Source organism: Tenebrio molitor, chromosome 1, assembly GCF_963966145.1.
Source record: "Tenebrio molitor chromosome 1, icTenMoli1.1, whole genome shotgun sequence".
Taxonomy (NCBI): Eukaryota; Metazoa; Arthropoda; class Insecta; order Coleoptera; family Tenebrionidae; genus Tenebrio; species Tenebrio molitor.
Genome location: NC_091046.1, coordinates 23,387,435 through 23,402,101, shown reverse-complemented (window position 1 = coordinate 23,402,101; position 14,667 = coordinate 23,387,435). Strand labels below are relative to the sequence as shown.

Sequence of the window (14,667 nt, the reverse complement as noted above, 5' to 3'; positions counted from 1 at the left end):
AAGGACCGAACGACCTCTTATGAAACCATGTTGCTGACTAGGAAGAATGTTCCGTTCCACTACATATTTGGATAGATCTTCACTGATAATTGTTTCCATTACTTTGCAAACCACTGAGGTTAAACTGATGGGTCTATAATTTTCTGCACAGAATTTGTCTCCTTTTTTAAAAATGGGCGTTACTGAAGCAATTTTCCAGGCAGTTCAAATATATTTCAACTTCTTTTTCTTTCTTCATAATATCTTCAGAAGTAAATTCTTCCTGCATCGGTTGTTTTTTTACTTCAAAATTATTTACAAATTTTACATCTCTTGTTGCATAAATTGTTTTAGAATCGGGGCACCACACTCGATACGCTCTTCTTTCTGTTGAATAACCCACGAAAATACATTTCTTACTTCTTGGATCAAATTTTCCTTTATTTGGAGTTTTATCTAACCTGTAACCTTTCGTTCCAAAAATTTGAAAGTGTTTCACGCTAAAATCCTTTCCCGTCCATAATTTGTGCGGTGTTTGTCCATTTATACTTCTAGATGGACATCTATTTCTTAAATAATTTGCTGTAGAAATTGCTTCTGCCCAAAATGAGGGCGACAATTGCGATTGTATCATCATACATCTTGCCATTTCTACTAAAGTGCGATTTCTTCGTTCTGCGACTCCATTTTGTTCTGGTGTATATGCCACCGTCATTTCATGTTTTATTCCATGTTTCTCCAAATAACTTTCAAATTCATTACATAAATATTCAGTTCCATTATCCGATCGAAGACATTTTATTCTTTTTCCTAGCTGATTTTCAACCATTGCCTTGTATTTAAAAAATGCACTGGCAGCTTCACTTTTCTTTTTGATAAAGTAAATTTCGCATCAACCTGACTTATCATCAATAAACGTAATAAAATATCTTGATCCACCAATCGAGTTTACTCTCATTGGTCCACATATATCGGTGTGAATTAATTCCAATAATGTTTCTTTTTTATGTGATTCATTTCTTGAAAAAGATTTTCTAGTTTGTTTTGCTTTCAGACAAACTGAACAATTTATTAAATGTTCATTGCATCCAATATTCAAACCATAAACTTCGTTACTTCTTGCAAGTTCTTTTAATTGTTGTTCATTAATATGTCCAAATTTTTCGTGCCACTCTTGAATTTTTGTTCTTGAAATGTTCATCGTACTTGCAGCTGCTGTCTCTCCCTTTTTATCTAGAATTTCGCGAACGTAGTAAAGATGATTTCTTTTTTGACCAATCATAATTTCTTTTCCATCTTTATCAAGGATGTAGACTTTGTTGTTTTCAAATATCACCGTTGAACCTTTATCTGTGATTTTTCCGACAGATAACAAATTTGAACGTAAATCAGGAACATACATGACATTATTCAAATTGACAGATCGTAAATTATTTTCATTTGACACTTTTATTTTTACATTTCCCGTTCCTCTTATTTTTGTGAAACTGTGATTTGCCAAATTTAGAACTTGATCATTTTGAGCGATATTTTGAAATTGATCTTTTGATGAACACATGTGCGAAGACGCTCCTGAGTCCACACACCACCATTGGCTTTCTGATTTGGTTCTATTGATTTGAAGAACTGTTTCGGTAACTTCTGCCTTTTTCGAAATTTCATTTCTTGCTTTGGCTTTTGACCAACAATTTTCAGTTTTGTGTCCTATTTTCTTGCAATAATGACATTTAAATTTGAATGCTTCTTTGAAATTATTTTTTCTTAAATTTTCCTTTGATGATTTTGGTCCATCTTCTTTCTTATAACATTTTTTAATTAATAGAGCACCCGGAGAATTTTGATTTTCTCTACTTTTTCTTGCTTCATATTCTTCCGTAAGCTTTATTTTCAGTGTTTCTGGCTTCGGTAACTCATCACGAGATTCTATTGCGATCCGGAAATTTTCATATGAATCTGGAATGCTATACAGTAACAATATTGTTACGAGATCATCTACAATTTTTAGTTCCATTTCTTCTAATTTATCGATGATATTAAAGAAATTATTTAAGTGATTTTTCATCGTTTCTCCTTCATTCATTTTGGACATTATTAGTTGTTTTAACAACGTCGCTTTTCTTGCAGGACCTTTTGATTCATAAAGCTCCTTTAATTTTTTCCATATTCCATTTGAAGTTACACAATTTTTTATTTGCCTTAATTCATTGGGATTTATCGCTAAGATTAAATCTGCTCTTGCCTTTTTGTCGTTTTCTTCCCAAATCGTATTTTCTTCATTATTTGGTTTTTCAATAGATCCATTTACATATCCCCACATTTCGTTCTTTACGAGAACTGCCTCCATCAGAAGTTTCCATGTATCATAATTTTTTTTTCCCAATGGTTCAATTCTTATTACATTTCCACTCATATTCTTCTATCAAATCTTCTTTCTTTTAATATTCTCCTGGGCCCATAACCCTTTGTAGTATTATTAGAAGAATCCTTTTAATTCAATAAACTATTGACAGACTTTTTGTTTATATTTTTTTTTTATTCAAAACTATTTATAATAATCATTTGTTTTTATAACAACTGCTCACTAATTAATATCAAATATAAATTTAATATTACAACAGTATTCAATGTCAGAAAAGTAAAATTGGAAAACACACAAGAATTTTCAACGCCAAACGAACGTTTCAAGACCGTGCACATAGACATCGTAGGTCCCCTTCCCTGTTCAAAAGGATACAAATACCTTCTAACGTGTATTGATCGTTTTACTCGTTGGACAGAAGCCATACCATTGGAAGACATCATGTCGGGCTGGATCGCGCGCTTCGGAGTACCTGCTTAAATAAAACACGACCAAGGAACCCAGTTCGAATCTTCACTTTTTAAAGAGGTAGCCAAAATATTTGGAACTAAAACAAGCCACACCACAGCTTATCACCCGCAATCAAATGTGAGAAAAAGTGGATGATGACACTGGTCCGAGGAATATGAACACTTTATAGTTTTTAGTATCGATATGTTTTGCATGCGTGGCAAAAAGTGTGGGACGTAATCAGGTGAAGGGTAGAGAAGTCAGTCGATTTAGAGTTGTCGAACGATTTGTACGTTGTGTGAATAAACGCTAGTTTTGGAAATTTAGGGAGTATTTCTTACAAAATTCAGAAGTGGGATTACTCGCGCTCTCTGCGTTACCTGTGAAGTTGGTGTTTGAATTCCTGTGTAACGAGTAGTGTTACGCGATTTGAAAAAGATCGAACCGCTGCGAAGCGAACGTGTAGTTTACGCGGCAAAAACTACTACACTTTTAATTAATCATGAATCGATCGGGGAAAAGTGATGAAACCCATCGTGCGGGCACAAAGCGTCGGCGGAAGCAATCTTCAAGCTCATCGTCGAGTTCGTCATCTACAAGTACGTCTTCGAGTTCGTCTGGCGATGCGAAGCGTCAATTGAAGAAACTAAAAAGGCGTTTAGCGACAATCGAGCGTGCACCAAGGTTTAGTGGACCGGGCCCGAATGATGAGGCGCTTATACCGATATTCGACCCCCAAAAGGACGATTTAACTATTGAAGCTTGGGTGTCGCGAGTGGACGATTTGGCAAAGACGTACAACTGGAGCGGCAAGGTGGTAGCCAGAATTGTCGCAAATCGACTCCGAGGAATGGCGAGACGGTGGTATGACAGTCAACAACACCTGAATGTGGAATGGCGCAAACTTAAGTTGGTACTGGTGAAGCAGTTTCGAAAACCACTCCCATTTGCGAAGTTGCTGCTCGACGCTGCGACGTACGAGGCGCTGCCTGGACAAGACCTAAGTGAGTACTGTTTCACTAAACTTGCCAAGTTGAAGCTACTTAATGTAATCATACCTGAACTATATCTCATCGACGCGGTTATCGGTGGAATACCGGATGAAAATATAGCTAGAGCGGCTAGGTCGTCTAATTTCGAAGACACGAACGAACTTTATGCATTTTTAAGTACATTGGGATCAGTCCCACGTATTTCTCCGTCATGATGCTGTGAGGCGTTCTTTACAACACCCTTATGATGGACCTTATCGAGTAATCTTCAGGAATGAAAAAACGTTCACCATCCAGATCAAAAATAGTGCAAAAGTTGTTTCCGTTGATCGAGTTAAACCAGCTTTTTTGTTAAAAGATTACGTTATCACTCAGGGGGGAGCTTTGCAGTGACCCTCGAAGCAAGTAGGCTAGAGTTAGGAAGTTGGTAGGGAATTCAATTGTTATTGTTATATTATAGTTTTGAGGCTTGTCAGAAATAAAATCGATTCTTCTATAAAGTTCGTTTCCCTACAAGGTAAAGCTTTTGTCCACGTGAATTGCAATTCAAGTGAACAAAAGCGGCCTTTTTTTGGTATTTGGTTTTGTTCGATACCTGACATAACTCCTTAAAATGTGAGTCTGTAACTTTGTATTCAAAATTTTAAATACACTACTCAAAAAATAAAAGTAGTCACTTTTTTGAACTTCGATATTTTTTTATATTTTAAGAGATTTCATTCAAACTTGAAATATGTAAGGAACCATTAATTATTGAACTTATTTTAACAAATTAAAAACAAAGAGACACTGGAGCAACCTACCACTAACTTTTATGTACTAACATGTGCAAAAATAAAGAGTTTGAAATCAAATTGGATTAAAAAAAGTCTGACAACTTGGCTAATTTGTATCAATTGTGATGTTAATATCTGGTGTGGCTTCCTCTTGCCTGCCAAGCGTCGTTGCAGGCTTCGAATAAGCCTTCGCAACCCATCTTGGGGAAAATTGACCCGTTCTTCAACTAAAGCCTGTGCCAACTGTTCAGTTGTAATTGGAGGATTTGAACGTCCTCGAACACGTTCCCTAATTGTTCCCAAACATGTTCGATTGGATTTATGTCTGCGCTGCATGCGGGTTAATCCATTTTAAGGATATTGTGATCATCAAGATAATCAGTGACGATGTGAGTAATGTGCTGTCTGGTATTACCTTGCGTAAAAACAAATTTTTGATCAACAACATTTGCTCTTGGGATCATTTGACGTTCTAAAATCTCTTCAATGTACCTTCGAGCTGTTAGGCCACCATTGCGAAGAAAAGCAATGTCCTTGCGAGTGTTTATTGTTATTCCACACCACACCATTATGAATCCACCACCAAAAGGGACAGTTTCATGCACTGTATTTGACATGAAAAATGTTCTAAAGCCCTCCTCCAGACTCTTACACCTTCACCATTACCTGGCAGAACAAACTTGGACTCATCACTAAACATGACAGGAGTCCAATGACGAAGTTGCCAGTTTAAGTGATTTCTTTCAAATTCAAATCTTCTTTAACGATGTTCTCTGGTCAATTTGGGCAATTTTGCAGAACGCCTTGCTCTCAATTCAGCCTCTCTTAACCTATTGCAGACTGTTTGGTCACTAATTCTTGTTCCTCTTGTCCTCACTAGATGTTTTTGCATGTTCCGCGCAGCATGTGTGCGATTTCGAAGGGCTTGCAATCGCATAAAACGCTCATCACCTGCCGTAGTTTTACTCTTTGGGCCTGTACCTGCTCGCCTTGTTACGGTACCTGTTTTTCGGTATCGTTTCCAAAGCTTCCACACAGTTTCCTGCACAACCCCAAGCTATTTGGCAACATAAAGTTGTGAAATGTCCTTCTTCGCGTAAAGTTACAGCGCTATTAACTTCTGTCGACGTTAATTGCTGAGCCATTGCTTCTTTTAAATGTTAGTGAACTGTCAGAATGATTTAATATTGTTTAAGACTAAAATGGTCCAAAGTCTGTTTAAACATTTCTACTTTTTTTTCATTTTAGTTTTTGTATTGTTCGAACATTTGAGGCTCTAAGTTGATTATCACAAGGAGCATTCGCGTACAATTTTGTAATTACTTTAATAAATGATGGTTCAATAGACACTCCAAGTTTGATTCAAATCCCTTAAAATATAAAAAAATATCGAAGTTCAAAAAAGTGACTACTTTGATTTTTTGAGTAGAAAATGAAAATAAATAGATACTTATGCATTAAGAGAGATATGAACATGATTTTTCCTTGAGGTTGACATGGTTATAAACCGAGGGCAAAAACATGCATATCTCCCGTGGTGCATACAATATTTTATTTTTTAGTGTCTATACTTAAAAGTTAAAACTTTCTTAAAAACATATTGCAGGGAAGATTGCGTGAATATATGGTTATTATAGTTTCGTTCTCATGAGTTTGTTGCAAACAATGGGGAGGGCGAAATAATATCCTTCTTCGTTAAGTCGTTCAGTCGCCTGTAGTCAACACAGAAGCGTGTAGACCCATCCTTCTTGGTCACCAAAACAACAGGCGATGACCATGGACTCCAAGAGTCTTCCATAATTCCCTCGTTTTTCATTTTGTCAACCATCTGGGTCACTTCTTGGTGTTTTGCGGGAGGTAGTCTTCTCGGTGGCTGTCGGATTGGTTTGATGTTGCCGGTGTTGATGCGATGTTGTACGATGTTGGTTCTTCCTGTAGGGTCGTCTGCAGTAGCAAAGGCATCGCTCTCTGTTCGAATAAAGGCCTTGGCATTCTTGATCTGCTCGTCCGTGAGGTGTTTCCAACCTTCAAGGAAAAGTTCTTCTACGCTCGTTTCCTTGGCTTTTCCTTTGCTCGGTTCAGGCGGATCTTCTTCACATCGGATAACTCGCAGTACAGGATGGTATCGCCCAATTTGTAGACCTTTCTGAAGCGTGACCCTGTTGTCACTCAAATTGACCGCACGAATCGGGATTGGTCTACCAGCCTCGACGAGTGTCTTTGCTGTCATAATCGGTGTTTGCTTTGTCATGTCTGAGATGATAATCCCAGTCCGGTATCCCTCAGGATCTCCTTCCAACTCTGCCAAAACGATTTGTTCTGAGTTCTTCTGGAGACGCACAATTTCGGAGACAATCACCCGTACTTCATCGATCGAGGCAGTTGCAAAATGTAACAAGATTTCTTCATTTCCGGTCTGCAGCTTTCGATTCTTGATATCCAGCACGAACCCAAATTTGTTCATGACGTCTAGCCCCAAGATGAAATCGTCAACTATGTCCGCCACTACAACCCGGTGGATGACCTCAACACTTCCTAACTCGAGTCTTACATCGGCTTCTCCAAGAACTCGAGCTGCTTCTCCGGTAGCTGTTTTCAGAATCAAGTCGCTTCCCGTCATTTGGAGATTTTTCAGAGATTCGACAACGTCTGGCCTCACTATAGATAAGGTTGCTCTCGTATCGACAGTCATAATGCATATAGTTCCATTTATGCGATCGTCTACCAACAAACTGTCGTTCCTTTTCTTCAGTTGCGAGACTGAGACGACGCTGGGGGCTATTGGGGATCCAGCTAGCACGCGCCCCGGAGTGCTAGCCTGATTTAGTTTTCCGACGGCCTCGAAGTCGAAGGAGCTGGTTCCCGGCACCGGTGATCTGTTCGAGCGGCAGTCACTCTTCAGATGGCCTACCTTGCCGCAGTTGAAACATTTAGGTCTTGCGAAGGAGATGGAACGCTGAATTTCTTCAAGCATTTTCGTCATTCTCTGCAGCAAATCTCCTTGTCTTTCGGTCGGTTCCTCGACGGTTACAGCTCGAAGGCGTTGCGCCGTCGGGCGAGAAGCATTTTTCGCGTTAGCACATTTCTTATGTCTGGCGAGTCTCAAAGCTAGTTATAGCTCACCATCGCGAACTCCATCGACAAAGACGTTGGTTCCAATTTCGTGGTGAAACCGCGAGGGACCGTTGGGGTAGGCCAGGTGAACAAGCCTCTCGACGTCTGTAGCGAACTCTTGAAGATTCTCGCCGCTTTTCTGTACTCTTGCTCGCAACTGTGACTGGTACACTTGGCTGAGATGGTGGTCGCCATACCGCAGCTCTAGCGCTTTGACGAATGCCGCATAATTCTTTTGATCTTCCACGGGCAGGGTCTGTAATATCTGCAGTGCCTGTCCGCGTAGAGCCAATGTCAGCGCAACAGCTTTACCTTCGTCATCCCAATTATTCGCTCCGGCGGCCGATTCAAACTGTTTCTTATCCATGAACCATGAAGTCGTACCGTCGAATGGCGGAGGTTTTAGTTTCACCAAACCCGTCTCTAGTTTCCCGTCTTAAGTCCTGTAAATTTTGCTTCCATTTCTTTTACCTTCCCTTCGAAGTTTTCTTTTATTCGTTCTACCTACATCTTTCTTGATTTCTCCCACCTTTTCCTCTACATCTCTTTGGATGTCCGTGACTTTTTCCTCCACTTCCTTCTTGATTTCCGTAACTTTTTCCTCCACCTTTTCCTTAAAAGTGAATTCTAGGTGCTCGAGAATTCGTTTCTGTTCTGCTTCTTCTTCCAAACCCCTCTTTTCAATTTCTTCCAGAAACTTCACTTGTTCGTTTCTTTGTTGTTCTAAAAGCTTCGCTTTTTCTTTTTTTCGTTCTTCTTTTTCATGCAAACGTTTCTTTTCTTGTGCTTTTGCTTTGGTAGTTGAAATTCAAAAAAGTATATTACTCATGTCATATCGTGAGGAAGTTCTTTAACATTGACACAGAACATAATATAAAAACACAACAAAGTCAAAATGTGGAGGCGAAACGCCGGTAATTATGTTGATTAGCACTGCACTATTACTTGATAGTAAAATCCATAATAGTAATAGTGTATGACCTATTCTTTTGGTGTTATAAAATGGTCCAAAACTAATTTACAGAATATAAATATTCAAACTAGAGTTCTCTTTACTAAATTTTGTAAACATCACCCCAAATCTGCTATTGAAAGATTTAATTTACCACGCGAAAATGGTGGTAGGGGTTTTTCAAATCTAGAAATTCTACAACACAATCAAATTGCTTCACTAAAAAATTATTTTCTCAATAGAGCTCGTGATAACACTTTTTTTAATGCTTTGGTTTCAGCGGATAAAGGTTACACACCTTTAAATTTAAGTGATAATGTAATTTCAGATATTGTTGAGCCAAATATACCTGACACTATAGCAAATATAAAACAAAAGTCTTTACATGGGAGATATTTTAAAGAGCTAGAACAGCCATCCTGAGACTGAGGGTTTTATATTTGCAATACAAGATCGTGTTATAAATACAAGAAATTATAAAAAACACATATGCGGTTTACAATCGATCATTGATAAATGTAGGATTTGCGGAACTGAAGGGGAAACCATTGAACACATCATTTCTTCTTGCACCGTTTTGGCTCAAAGCGAATATAAAAAACGTCATGATATATTCGTAAAAATTATACACATGAATTTAGCAGTTAAATTCAATTTATTAAAGGATACACAACCACATTACATTTATAAACCAGAAAGTTGTTTAGAAAATGACAATTACAAATTATATTTTGATCGCACAGTTTTAACTGACATTCACATTCAGCATAACAGACCAGACATTATTATTTTAAATAAACAACAAAAGCAAGCATATCTTTTAGATATAGCTGTTCCAAATTCACACAATATAACACAGACATATAATACAAAAATTAATAAATATTTAGAACTCTCCGTTGCTATGAGAACTCTTTGGCGTTTAGAAAAAAATTCGATTTTACCATTTATAATTTCAGCAACAGGAATAGTACCGCAATCTCTTTTTAAAAATTTAAAAATTTTGAACTTAGAGAACACATTGGTGGTTGAAATTCAAAAAGGTATATTATTATACTCATGTCACATTGTGAGGAAATTTCTTAACATTGACACAGAACATAAAACACAAAAAAGTCAAAATGTGGAGGCGAGACGCCGGTAATTATGTTGATAAGCACTGCACTATTACTTGATAGTATTATCCGTAATAGTGTATGTACTCCGGCAAAATTGCCGTGCCGCCGGGTGGTGGAAGGTGAGACCATAAATTGTCGGCGCCCATGCTTTGACCGCTTATTTGCATATGATTTTGATACGATGTGACCGATAATTTGCACCGCTTGCTCTGATTTGGATTCTTTTTGATCACTTTGTACTATTGGGGGCATAAAAAGTGGGACATCAAATTTCTGTCAGTTTTGAAAAATTCGATGTAGTTCAAGCTTTATTGTCATTTTTTTGACACTATTCTAGCTAACAGTTTAAAAAATTATTTTATTTTTCACTTTAGTATAATTGCATGATAACTCCTAGGATACGAAATACGTAAACATGTCCATAATAACCGGGGAATAAAACAGGGCGTAATAAGAATAAGCGGGCGTAATGAATTCATAACGCCCTCATCAATTCATAATTGCAAAGACGCCAATTTTTTTTTTAAAGAACACGTGTAGTGAAAAATAAAATATTGTATGCACCACGGCGTCACCGAATGATTACGCCCATCGAACGATATCCATCTCTCGAGCTAAAGCCCTCGAGCTGGATTCATTGTTCTCCGGGCGTAATTATCGTTGTAACGCCCGTGGTGCATAAATAGCTATTATACCTTTTCCCACGACCTGCTGTATAATAACCGGCCTGTTCAAAAGTGTAATTTGAGTAATCCCCGCAGAGCGCTAGTGTACGGGAGCTTTTTGGGGATATTGTTCATCTTAAGTTTTTGTCACCGAGAGTTTTTTTCGTTCAAATGACATTCAAATTTAAAATCAAAAATACAAAAATACACTTGTATTCAGTATTGTTTTAGAAAGAAAATATGAACTTACTGTACTCAATCTTAACTCTAAAATCATGTCTAAACATATTTTTCGGCATTTTTATTCTTTAGAAGCGCCCGTACTGTGGCGAAAATTGGTTCTTTCTCGGAAACATTTTCGCAATGCTTTTTTAATTAAATGAACAGGCCGGATATTATACAGCAGGTCGTGCCTTTTCCAAATGCCCCCTTCCTTTGATAAAGGTAGATTTTGATTCGGACTTTGCATTAAATAAATATTCACTAAACTCGGTACAGGTTGCAAAGACACACTTGTTATTTGCAACAGCACTTTTATGGCATTAGTCATTTGAAATTACTTTAAAACTGTACTTATATGGAAAATATTCAACCCAAACTATGATTTTCTGGTCCCTTTGTGCCTTTATTTGGTTCAGAAATATGAAAAAAATGCTGTTGCAAATGACAAGTGTGTCTTTGCAACCTGTACCGAGTTTACGTGCTTAGGTACTATGCCGGCCACAAAATTTTGGCCGTCATTGTCTGTCAATTAAAAAAAAAAAAATGTAATCCGTACTTTATTGTCATCATGATTACCGTCTTGATTATGAACGTTATTTTTTGGGTGGTAAATTTTAAAACTCAAAATTATTTTGTCATTTTTACTACACAGAACGTTTACCTCAGGTTTCTATGTATGATTGCTCTAATTTTGTTCATTCATGTGGGATTTTTGGAATATCTGAGCTTCAAACAGTTTAAATTGATTGTCAAACTGACAAGAATCGAAAGTGGGGTTACGATTCCTAAAGGTTTATTTACACTTTACTTGAATGTCAAGAAAGTGACGGCCAAAATTTTTTGGCCGCCATAGTACTATGGCGGACAATAAATTTAGGCCGGCAAATTTCTGACATTTCAAAAAAGTCAATGCAAGCGACCATTTATTGTCATTATGACTGATGTGTCAGTTGGTCAAACTGAAGGTTTTCAACCTGTTTGGCGTTTCCTTCGCCCTTTTCGTAAATTACAGATCATGACGCACTAGCATAACTCTGGTGCACGCTTCTTTTCCCAATTTTAATTTTGATTATCGCTGTCAAGATGACAAGAATGACAAAAATCGAAAATGGGGTTAGTTGAACATAATCCAGCTTCACATTTTGATGTTAAGGCAATGACAGACCGGCCTAAATTTATTGTCCGCCATAGTACTTACACTCATTCACTACAACCTACAATACTTAATGACAACATCAGTCAATTCAAAATAGGGTTAGAATTAGATAAGGGTTATTTCACATTAAAAGTCAAGATAATGACGTTGATGTCCCACTAGTCCCAATAGTACTATGGAGGACAAAAAAAAAAAATCGAGTTTGCTTTGGAGCCTATGCTATAGCATGGGTTGCCATAGGTAACACGCCGACTCGATTTATTTTTTAATTGATCGCACCGTACTATGGCGGACAAAAAAAAATCGTCCACAACTGTCATTCCACTCACGTATACTCTAAAGCAGCCTTTAGGAACGAATAACCTCACTTCACATGTTGACATATTGTGTCAATGTTCTTATGGGTGACAGTAATAAATGTCAAACTTTAATTTGCAAACGTCAATCATAATGACAATATAGTATTTTACAGTAGAAGTCCGTTAGGATAGCCTTTACTGCCGAGCCAGAGATTTTGTGAGACGAGCTCGCAGAGCGAGTCGAATAATACTGGCGAGGCTGTAAAGGCCCTAACGGACGTGTATTGTACAATAGTTTTTGTAATATCTCTTACGATTCATTCAAAATTATCTTTTTGAAACACATTTTTTTCAACGCCATCGAAAAAACCGAATGATTAATAAGTGTGCGGAGGACGTCGTCATGTCAACCGTTGTTTGTGAAAAAAAATTGTTTCAATGTTGTTTGTCAGATTTGTTCAACGCTTAACTTTCCGTTGAAAATAAGTGAATGAAATCAATAAAAAATCGCAATCAAGATATTCCCGATGTCCGGAAGTGAGGTCATCGTCATTGCCTGCAAAATCGCGCTTGTGTTAGTGAAGCATCATCTTCGATCTTGTCTCCATTTGCTGCTGTTTGTCAGATTTGTTCAACACTTAACTTTTCGTTAAAAATAAACGACTGAAATGAATAAAAAATCGCGATCAAGATATTCCCGATGTCCGGATGGCCGCAGAGCAAGTGAAGTCATCGTTATTCCCTGCAAAATCGCGCTTGTGTTGGCGTTAAAATTCTGAAGCCATCATCTTCGATCTCGTCTACATCTGCTAGTGGCATACGGATTTCGATTAATTCAAGGTGTGTCCCATAACATTAAACATTAATTATTGTACCAATTGTAAAAAAGTTGAAAAATAAAGTTTAGATCTACGTTGCTATAGTCATTTAGTCATTTATAACGGCCGCTCCCGCTCATAACGGACACCTATAACCGACTCCGGCCGTTATGAGGTTGTTTACATGGTGACAAACAGTCCGGAAAGCCACCTTTAACAACTAGATATTACAAAAAAGGTTAAACTACACCCAATTTTTGTGAAATGACAGGAAAAGGGTGGACGAAATATTTTGGCCGCAATAGGCTTGCCCGACACAAAGCCAGTCGATTAATAAAGTACCGACACGATTTGACGTTTAGATAAAAGGCAACCGTAACGATTTTTTCGCTACAAGAGGCGCTGATATCGCTATTTTGACTGGCCTTGGCATGGATTTATTAGTAATAAATTACTAATTATTACAAATAAATTACTTATTATTACTAATAAATTACTAATTATTACTAATAAATCCATGGACTTTGGTGAACAAATGTTTTATGTAAATGTCAAATCGTGTCGGTACTTTATTAATCGACTGGCTTTGGCCCGACATCGATTGAAGCGACGAAGCGCGGCGTTTTTCAGTTTGTAAACAAACAGTTTCGTATTTGATGATGTGTAAAATCGACTTTGTGAAAGTAAGAAATTTAAATTACATATTTAGAAAAAAGAAAAGAATGATTAATCGGGGAGGTGTTTGCTGTGTCCCGGCTTTCCAAAATACCGAAAAAAAGAATCGGTACCTAATTGAAATTTTAATCATGTATTTGGCATGCGTATTTGCTAACAACAAAGAACCTCTTATTCGTGAGAATTAAAAAACAACAATTAATTGTTACTTTTTATACAATAAATGAACAGTTGACGCATAACGCAGTTAATTTCAATTATTGCATTAATAATTGACATGATTAATGTAGTGCGTTAAATATAGTGGACAAATTACTTGAAGTAAAACCATTGAATGTTAGGAATTATTGTCATCAAAACATTTTTATTTCGTTGCATCTTAATATGCACTTGATCTTTAGGAGAATAGACAAACAATCGCTATTTTGTGCATGAAATTGCTCTTTGACAATGAGAATGTTCCAAATAAGTACTATTAAAATCGCGCTAGTTACTCTTTAATAGTATATTATGTTATGAGGAGCAAAAATGAAGTTTTATGTGCTGCGGCTGGTAGATTGGCTGCCGAACGCAGTGAGGCAGACAAACCAGCCAAAGCACATAAAACCATTTTTGCTCCGAATAACATATACTATTTTTTCTTCAAACCTTCATAACAAGTTATTTAATATATGTTAAGAAACCAGGTAGGAATTTCAAATTATTTAGCTAGTTTACTTTACTGCCGCTCATCAGCGGAGAGAATAACTTCACGGACGCCCTCAGTGGTTTATTGCCAGCTAACAAAGATTGTTGTAAAAGTGGTGAGTAACCGATCCTCAATAATCTGCAGGTATATACAAGTCTTGAACCATCCAGAGTTTTTGTTACAGGGTAGGTAAATAATCCCCTAGTAATGAAACCATCATAAACGACCCAAAACTAACTAGTGTTTAAAAAGTCGTTTCAAAATATCGATAGACGCACTTTACCCTCGTGGTGACGCTAGTAGTACCTTGCGGCACTACGCTCCGTCACAGCCCCCCGCCGACGCCACATCATAGAGGGGACGCCAATCGTCGTTAAAACGGCGCCAATCGACGCCTATACAAG

At 37.4% G+C, this 14,667-nt stretch overlaps 1 long non-coding RNA gene across 1 annotated transcript in view; it reads right to left on the bottom strand.

Moving 5' to 3' along the window:
• LOC138123422 (uncharacterized) overlaps positions 1 to 14,667 on the bottom strand; it is a 273,107-nt gene that overhangs the window by 105,902 nt on the left and 152,538 nt on the right. The gene's annotated exons all lie outside the window — the stretch shown is intronic.